Below are 10,162 nucleotides of genomic sequence, written 5' to 3' on the forward strand. Positions count from 1 at the left end.
TTGGATTCGTAAATGGATGCTTTCTCCAATCTGTGTTCAGAGTTGAAATAATTGCTTTGATAGAGACTGGTATGAATATGCCTATAGGGAGTACCAACCTTAAAAATAAAATTGTTATTTTACCAGCAATACAGGCGTATTCAGGAATAATAGAAAGTCCACTGAAGGACAGCAAGAGTTCAGGGTGGTGATAGCTGCTCATTGGCTGCGTTGTTGCTGAGTAAGAAGAAAATCTTCCTCTTGTTGGGGTAGTAAAGTAGCATCTTCCTCGTGGGAACCCCTTAGCTTCCTCTCGGAGTCTGCAAGGTGCAGTGATTTGTGTCTGAGCTCGTCTCCTTCGAGGCTTCCCAACTTCATTATAAATGAGGTTTCCTTTATTCGTTTTCACAGAAATAATTGTAAATGTGAAGTTGATTTTCAGTTGTGATATTTCAGCCCTCTCCCCATCGGCTCCCTTCCCTCTTTACCGTATTCTTTCCTAGTTTTCACTTCTCTTTCAGGTATCAGTTCTCCTCCCCTGTAGTAGGGGCAGTATTCACACTTTTGTGTGCAATGGAATATTGTTTGACTTTGATTTTTGCATTTGTAAGTTATCTCCATTAAGACGAAAGTTCCTCCGCCAGTAGCGTGCACAGAGGTTGGTACTTGAGGTAGTGGACAAGCGCGCGAGGGCGGGGTGGGGGGGAGGGAGGAATGTTCCTGGAAAAGCTCTTTTTCTTGCCCTTTCCCAGGGTTTCATGGATGAAGGCAACCCACGTGAAGGGTTGGGGCTGCGCGGGAACTGCAACTTGCGCACGGCTCCTCGGCAGCCGGGCTAGGCACACGGTTGTTCGAGTAACAACCAACACAGGCGGGTGGCGCCCCGGGAGTCTCAAGGAGGAGCGCGCAAACACAGGGACGCGGGGGCACACGCTCGGCCCTGACGTATGACGGACCCCCGCCCCTCAGCGCCTGCGGGACAGGGCGCAATTCCGAACCCGCCTCCCTCGGTGTAGCCCGTGGAACCCACGAATCAGAGAGACCGACACATCGCCCGGCCGGGCGCCAGGCAGCCAATCGCCGTACGCGTGTGATTCCGCGCCCGCCTGGGAAGCTGGCGGCAGTCGCTGAGTCGGCGACAGCGGGAGTCGCTGCTGAGGCGGCTGCGGGCGTGGGTTGCGTCGGCGCTGCTCCGCGTGGCCAGGCTGGGCTGGCAGCTGCTGGCGCCTGGCGGTGAGGGCGGGCTCCTGGGACGAGCAGAATGGCCCCCACCTAGGGCGGTGGGAGAGGTGGCTGAGCCCAGGATGCTGGGGAGGCGGCGCGGCAGCTCCTCACTCATCCCAGGTAAGAGGGGAGCCGCGCTTGCCGCGGCTCGGCTTGGAACACCAGCTGGCTCCGCTGTCCGTCCGCCGCCGTCCACCTGGCTTCGAGCCCCAGCAGGCTCCATCCTGGCATCCCTTGGTCCCATGTCGCCTCCTGCTGGCATTTCTCCCGGTCCGCCCCGGGCCAGTAGTCCAGCCCCGCCCCCCAAGCGCGGACCTCCACGTTGTGGCATGGTCGGCTGCTGCATGCACCCCCACTTCCCCGAGCGTCAGCGTTTCCGGGTCTCTGGCTTCGCTAGGGTCGGCCTCCCGCCCCTTACCCGCCTCTTTTCTTCTTTTTCGCGGCGCTGACACCGCGTCCCAGCCCCTGCAGTCTTTTCGGGCGCCTTCCGGGGAGTAAACCCCAACCCTCCGGGATCGGATTTTTGTCCTCACCTCTACCTGGGCTTCGCTTGCGCAGGCTTACTACTATCGCTGCCCCTTATACCATGTACTCTACATTTCATCCTCCTACCCCCACGTTCCCTGAGTCTTGCCCATTTGCTCCCAGATGCCTTCCTTTTCCAACTCACCTCTTCTCCCTTCGCTTTAATCGACCACAGTCCCTAACACTTCTTCCTTTCTTGTACACCTAACCCTTCAGACACTTTTTTTCCTGTATGCCAGACCTATAGTTTTGACATCTTAATTCATCTTTAACATGTAAAGTGCCTTGCCATGAGTGTGGCACACAGTAGGCCTGGCACGTGGTGGATGTTCACACGTTAGTCTTTTAGATCTCCTTCCAGATGAGGTCTGGTATCCAAAGTGGTGTGTAAAATGGCAGGACGAATTAGTAACTCTTAGAGGATGTCATAAAGAGATTAGATTGTCAGTTATTTATTCACTGCATTTATACAGAAGACTGAATAAATCTTTGTGTTATGTATTTTATGTTTTACCATATTTTATATGTATTGTTTTATATTAATTGGCTTTGTAAAGGAGCCTTAGCTTTGCAATTTAATTACCCCCTTTTTCCCCTCTCCCCATCCACGTTTACTGAACCTTTTTTTTTAAGGGGAAGAGCTGGAACCTACTATCAGCATTGTATGTAAGAAGTGTTTAATGTGTTTATCTCTCAGCTGGATAGTCCTGTCCTGCAGTGAATTTTCATCCTTTAGGAGTCTGGTGGAATCAAGTTTGGATTTCTTAGAATCAACTGAAGGGAACAAAAATGCTTAGGAGAGACAGTTCTGACATCCTCTAAGAGTAATCACCATCCCCCCTCCCTCCACTTCAACACCCACACTTTCTGGCTATCAGAGGAAATAGCTACAGTCCATTTTTCCAAAGAGTAATATAAATTTGGCTTTTTAAAATAATAAAAGCAATGTTATTGGCTTCAAGCTATTCTTGCCACATTCATTATGATGGTCTCCAAGCCGGGATGAATCAGTTGGCTTTTTTCTGCTCCTGGGATCTCCAGAGCAGGCTGGAGAAAATCATGTAACTGAACTGTTGCTGTTCTAAACTTCTGGATGGCAAATTTACTCTCACATGCTTTGACTTACCCTCTGGTTCCTCTTATGCACTAAAACCTAAATGGTTGCTTATAGATATTTACCATTCTTCTCTAACTCTGTCCTACTCAACTTTTCTCCATTGCTTATTTTGCTTCCTACTTCACAGAAGAAATCGGGCATCAGCCCTGAACTCTTAAGGGTCTGTCATTTTTCTCTATTCCTGTTCCTATCTGATTTCTGGTCTTTTTTCAGAGGAACAGTGGTCCTCATTTCTGAGGTTAACATCTGATCTCCCTCTACATTCTAACTTTTTTCTCAGCTTTGCATACGCACTCAGGTTTCTACCATCCAAAACAAACAAAAAAACCTTCCCTGGTACTTCATTTTTTTCCCCTGGATTAATGTGGTGTTCCTTAGGGTTTTACTTTTGGTTCTTTTCTCTATTCACTCTAATTTCCTTGTCTAATTACACTTCCTTTCATGGCTTCAAATAGCACCTTTATATTTATGGTTTTCAAAGATGTGTATCCAGTCCCCATTTTTCTTGAACTTTAGGTTTTAGGCGTTCCTTATTTTCATCTGCTAATTGGATAAATATAGTTGGATACTTGGTACTTCAAGCTTGGTTATTTTTTCCTTTCCCTTCCCTCAGTCATAGCCCCCTCAAGCATATATACTAACACTCCTATTTTAAGGTCTTCACTCTGGAAACCTTAGAATCTTCTCTCCTGACATTAAGTCCATCATAGATCCTATTGTTTATACCTGAAATTCTTTTCTTTCTCTCCTCACTGTCAGAAGATTGGCTGAGGCCTTGGCCATGTTTTGCCTGAACAGAGTCAGAGTCAGTCATTTTTAACCTAGGCATTACTTTAAAACCACCTTGGGAGAGTTTAAAGAGTAAGGATGAGGGGCTCAAGTCATCAGCAGAGATTCTGAATCAGTTGGTCTAGTGTCAGGCCAGACCCTGTCATTTAAAAAATGCTTCCCATGTGATGGTAATATGCAGCTAGGGCTGAGAGCTTGGTTGAAAGCGCAAAGAGGAAGTGGTAAAACTCTAAAGAATTATAATATTTAACTCATCCTTTAAAAATCAAAGTAAATGTCACTTTTGTTGGCATGGTTAGTTGCCTACTTTCCTAGTACTTTGTATGTGTACCTTATTAAAGTACAGGTACCTATTAAAGTATTTATCACATTTTATTTATATTATTTCTCATGGGTCCATTTTTCTTAAGATTAAGAGTTAGAGGTCAGGGACCATGCCTAAAGGTAAACTATTGTTTCTTCGACACTACACACAACAGTTCTGACACCAAATGTGTGGATTTTCCCCTCACATTAAGCAGTTCTCCAACTCTCCAGACACCAACTGGGTTTCCTACAATTTAACTCAATTATGACATTAACTACCTAGAGTGAGTACAGACCTCACAGATCAAGGAACTCAGGCTCACAGAACTCAGAAAAGCTCTTTACTTATCATTTCCCATTTATTATAAACACTATAACTCAGTAACAGCCAAATGGAAGAGATGCAGAGGACAAGGTATGTAGAAGGGGCCTGGAGCTTCCAGGCCTTCTCTGGGCATGCCACCCTCCCAGCATCTAAATTTGTTCACCATCCTGGAAGCACTCCAAACCCTTAGGGTTTTTATAAAAGCTTTATTACACAGGCCTAATTGATTAAATCATTGACCACTGGTAATTGACTTAATCTACAGCCCCTTTGTCCTTCTCTGAGGTCAGGGGTTGGTTTCTTTGCCAACCAGCCCCCTTCCTCCAAGATACGGTTTAAAGGGGCTTATTTATAACAAGACACTTCTCCCATCCCTATCAAGAAATCCCAAGGGTTATAGGAGCTCTGTACATCAGGAATGAAGACCTAATATATATTCTATAATTTTTATTATATCACAATGCTTTATCTTTTTGTCACAGCCATGCACAGTACTTAGTATATTTTAGAAACTGAATAAAAATTGGTTGAATTAATCAGTTTGGTAAATAATGTAAAACATCTTGAATTCATGTTTTTGGAAGGTGACCAGCTGTTTCTTGGGTAGCTGCTTAATAGTTCACTCATATTTTCATGGTTGGTCTTGCCTCTTGAGTGTTTAACCCATTTACATTTAATATAATTACCAGTACATTAGGATTTGCATTTGCCATTTTGTTATTTGTTTTCTATATGTCTTTATGTTTTCTTAGTTTATTCCTCCATTATTGCCTTCTTTTGTAATAGACATTTCCTAGTATATATTTTAATTAGCTTATTTCTTTTATCATGACTTTTCTTTATTTTCCTGGTGATTACAATTAATATCTTAAAATAATTTACTTCAGATTAATGCCAACTTAATTTCAATAGTATGCAGAAACTTTATTTTAGTAGAATTCTGTTCATTTCCCCTTCTTTTTGTAAATCAAATTATGTATTTTATGTTAAAAATCCACTGACAGTTTTAAAATTATTGCTTAATGCAATTGTCTTTTAATTCAGATAGAAACAAAAGAGTTACAAAGAAAAATGTTTATACCATCTTTTGTTTTTATCTATGTAGTTATCTTTATTGGTGCTGTTTATTTCTTTATGTAGATTTTGTATACTGACCAGTGTCTTTTCATTTTCATGTCTTAAGGACCCCCTTTGTTCTTGTACAACATCTCTTCCAGTGATGAATTTTCTCAGTTTTGTTAACTAGGGATGTCTTAATTTGTCTTTCATTTAAAATATTATTTTTTAATTTTATTTTTTCAACCACAGTTGTCATTCAGTATTATTTTATATTAGTTTCAAATATACAGTACAGTGGTTGGACATTTGTATAATTTAAGAAGTGATCCCCGATTAGTCTAGTACCCACCTGGCACCATAGTAGTTATTACAGTATTGACTGTATTCCCTATGTTGCACTTTACATCCCTGTGACTATTTGTAACTATCAATTGTACTTCTTATTCCCTTAAATTTTTTCAACCAGCTTCCCAATTCCCCACTCCCATCTGGCAGCCATCAGTTTCTTCTCTGTATCTATGAGGCTGTTTTTGTTTTGTTTATTCATTTATTTTATTCTTTAGATTCCACATATAAGTGAAATCATATGGTATTTGTCTTTCTTTGTCAGACTTATTTCTCTTAGCGTAATACTCTCTAGGTCCATCCATAATGTTGCAAATGGTAAGATTTCATTCTTTTGTAGAGCCAAGTAATATTCCATTGTATTTATGTACCACATCTTCCTTATCCATTTGTCCATGGATGGACAGTTAGGTTGCTTTCACATCTTGGCTACTACTCGTATTGCTGCAGCGAACATAGGGATGCATATATCTTCAAATTAGTGCTTTGGATTTCTTCAGATAAATTCCAAGAAGTGGAATTGCTGAGTCATATTTTTAATTTTTTAAGTAAACTACATACTGTTTTCCATAGTGGCTGCACCAGTTTGTAGTCTCACCAACAATGCACCAGGGTTCCTTTTTCTCCACATCCTCGCCAACACGTGGTGTTTGTTGATTTATTGATGACAGCCATTCTGATGGGTGTGAGGTGATTTCTCATTGTGGTTTTAATTTGTATTTCTCTGATAATTCGTGACATTGAGCATCTTTTAATATGTCCATTGGCCACCTGTACATCCTCTTTGGAGAAATGTCTATCCATTTTTTAATTGGATTTTTTTGGGGGGTGTTGTATGAGTTCTTTATAAGTTTTGGATATTAACTCCTTATCAGATGTATCTGGCAGATTTCTTCTCCCATTCAGTAGGTCACCTTTTCGTTTTGTTGATGGTTTCCTTTGCTGTGCAAAAACGTTTTAGTTTGATGTAGTCCTATTCGTTTATTTTTTCTTTTGTTTCCCTTGCCTGAGAAGATATATCAAGGAAAATGTGACTAAGAGCGATGCTAAAGAGTTTCCTGCCCATGTTTTCTAGGAGTTTTATGGTTTGGGGTTCTGTATTTAAGTATTTAATCCATTTTGAGTCTATTCTTATATCTGGTGTAAGAAGGTGGTCCAGTTTTTTTTTTTTTGTATGTATCTGTCCAGTTTTCCCAACACCACTTATTGAATAGACTGTCTTTACCCCATTGTATATTCTTGCCTCCTTTATCATAGGTTAATTGACTATATAAGTGTGGATTTATTTCTGGGCTCTCTGTTCTATACCACTGATCTATGTGTCTGTTTTTATGCCAATACCATGCTGTTTTGATTACTCTAGCCTTGAAGTACAGTTTGATATCAGGTAACGCAATACCTCCAACTTTGTTCTTTCTCAATATTGCTTTGGCTCTTTGGGAGTGTTTCGGAGTTACATATAAATTTTAGGATCATTTGCTCTAGTTCTGTGAAAAACGCCGTTAGTATTTTGATAGGAATGGCATTGAATCTATAGAATGCTTTGGGTGTATGGACATTTTAACAATGTTAATTCTTCCTGTCCATGGGCAGGGTATATGCTTCCATTTATTTGTATTGTCTTCATTTTTTTGTTCAGTGCCTTATAATTTTCTGAGTACAGATCTTTTACGTTCTTGTTTAAATTTATTCCTTGATACAATTGTAAATGATGTTGTTTTCTTAATTTCTCATTCTGACAGTTCATTATTGGTATATAAAAATTCATCTGATTTCTGAATATTAATTTTATATCCTGTGACTTTATTGAATTCATTTACTAGTTCCAGCAGTTTTTTGGTGGAATCTTTAGTGTTCTCTGTATATAGTATTACGCCATCTGCAAATAATGACAGTTTTACGTCTTCCTTTCCAATTTGGATGCCTTTTATTTCTTTTTCTTGTCTGCTGTGACTGGGACTTGTGATACAATGTTGAATAAAAGAGGTGAAAGTGGACATCCTTGTTTTGTTTCTGATGTTAAAGAGAAGACTTTTAGCTTTTTACTGTTGAGTATGATGTTAGTTATGAGTTTGTCCTATACAGCCTTTGTTATGTTGAGGTATGTTCTCTCTGTTTCCACTTAGCTGAGAGTTTTTATCATAAATGGGTGCTGGATTTTGTCAGATGCTTTTTTTGCACCTATGACCATATGATTTTTATCCTTCATTTTGTTTTTGTGGTGTGTCACATTAATTGATTTGCGGATATAGAACCAACCATGCATTCCAAGAATAAATCCCATTTGATCATAGTACATGATCTTTTAAATGTGTTGCTGAAATCAGTTTGCTGTTATATTACTGAGGAGTTTTGCATCTGTGTTCATCATGGATACTGGCTTACAATTTTCTTTTTTTGTAGTGTCTTTGTCAGGTTTTGGTATCAGAGTAATGCCAGCCTTGTAAAATGAGTTTCAGAGCCTTTTCTCTTCAATTTTTGGAATGGTTTGAGAAGGATAGGTGTTCATTCTTTTTGCAATGTTTGGTAAAGTTCATCTGTGAAGCCATCTGGTTCAGGCCTTTTGTTTGCTGGTAGTTTTTTGATTACTGATTTGATTTCGTTAGTAGTTATCAGTCTCTTCAGATATTCAGTTTTTTCCAGATTCAACCTCGGAAGATTATGTATTTCTAGGAATGTATTCGTTTCTTCCAGGATGTCCAATTTGTTGGCATTTAGTTGTAGTATTTCCTTATAATCCTTTCTATTTCTGTGGTGCGAGTTGTCACTTCTTTCTCATTTTTATTAATTTGTTTTGTATCACTTTTTTTCTCTCATGTAATAGTATTAATATGTTTCTTGGATTTTAGTGCATCAACATAGGCCCTTCCTGTGTAGTATATTCTTTTTCTGCATTTACACAGCTTTTAGTTTAATGAAATAGTGTCAAATTGGCATATCTTTTTACTTTCTCATTCAAAAGCCCTCTATTCCTCTGGTTCTGATAGAAATCTGAAATTCAGAACAGGTGTTCTTACTTTAGAATTGTATTAACAACCTTAATTTATAAAAGCAATGTTATTTCCATGACTTGAATTTATGAAACTGGCAAAACTTAACTCCTATCATTCTGTCAGGAACCGAATCTTATGAGAGTCTATAAAATATGAAGATAACTTTAGTTAATTATATAAAAAATTCTTCGTTCGGACTTCTTCAAAACAAAAGAAACAAAAACAAAAGAAAAATAGAAACAAAAATTATAATTAATATTATTATCTCTCAGAAGTACTACTTGATTTTCTTATTATGCATTATTGTTGTTGTTGTTGTTGCTTTGGCATACATGGTTAAATGCTGTCTTAGCTTTGTGGGCCTGATTCCCTTATTCTGAAATCCAAGCCTCATATCAGCAAATATTTCTTCAGCTTCTCTGGGGAAGGAAAACTTATGTCATTTCTATTTCCCTCTCTCTTTTTAGGCAAATGTCTTACTTATTTCTTTTCTTTTTTTTTTTTTTTTGATAATTTTTTATTTTTCAATTACAGTTGGCATACAATATTATATTAGTTTCAGGTGTACTATATAGTGATTAGACATTTATATAACTTATGAAATGATCACCCTGATAAATCTAGTACCGATCCAACACCATACAATTATTACAATATTATCAACTATATTCTTTGTGTACTTTACATACCCATGACTATTTTATAGCTACCAATTTGTACTTATTAATCTCCTCCTCTTTTTAACCCACTTTCTCCACGTCCCTCCCATCTGTCAGCTCTCAAAATATTCCCTGTATCTATGAGTTTGTTTCTGTTTATTTTGATCTTTAGATTCCACATTTTAATTGAAATCACATGGTATTTGTTTTTCTCTGCCTGACTTACTCCACTTAGCACAATACTTTCTAGGTCCATCTATGTCGTTACAGGTGGCAAGATTTTATTCTTTTTTATGGCTGAATAATATTTCATTGTATATATGTACCACCTCTTCTTTATCCATTCATCCATTGATGGACATCCAGGTTGCCTCCATATCTTGATTATTGTAAATAATGCTGCAATGATCATATGGACTCACATATCCCTTCAAAGTAGTGTTTTGGATTTGTTCAGATAAATACTGGGAGGTGGGATTATTGGGTCCCTCTTTGTCTCATGTTTTAAAGTCTGTTTTGACTTTTTGTTTGTCTCCATTTTCATGAAATATTGTTTTCCATCTCTTTGCTTTCAGTCTGTGTGTCTTTTGATACAAAGTGGCTCTCTTGTAGTCAGCATATTTAAGGGTTTTGTTTTCATAACCATTCACTACCCTGTCTTTTGATTGGAGCATTTAATCCATTTATATCTAAAGTAATTGTTGATAGATATGTACTTATTGCCATCTTATCATATGTATTTTTTATCTTTTATCTTTTTCCTTCTTAAAGAAGAAGTCTCTTTAACATTTCTTGTAACACTGGGCTGGTGGTGATGAACTCCTTTAGCTTTTTCTTGTCT

General features: G+C 38.8%; 1 protein-coding gene across 2 annotated transcripts in view; it reads left to right on the forward strand.

Annotated features, from left to right (window-relative positions):
• Positions 1 to 1,067: 1,067 nt before the first annotated feature.
• Positions 1,068 to 10,162, forward strand: part of TPST1 (tyrosylprotein sulfotransferase 1) — a 107,318-nt gene continuing 98,223 nt past the window's right edge. The window contains exon 1 of one of the 2 annotated variants that reach the window (XM_006918515.2): positions 1,068 to 1,323. The gene's annotated coding sequence lies outside the window, so the exon portion shown is untranslated. The remainder of the gene's footprint in view (positions 1,324 to 10,162) is intronic. The other variant, XM_015594568.2, reaches the window with a different exon arrangement.

Source organism: Pteropus alecto, unplaced genomic scaffold, assembly GCF_000325575.1.
Source record: "Pteropus alecto unplaced genomic scaffold, ASM32557v1 scaffold68, whole genome shotgun sequence".
Lineage (NCBI taxonomy): Eukaryota > Metazoa > Chordata > Mammalia > Chiroptera > Pteropodidae > Pteropus > Pteropus alecto.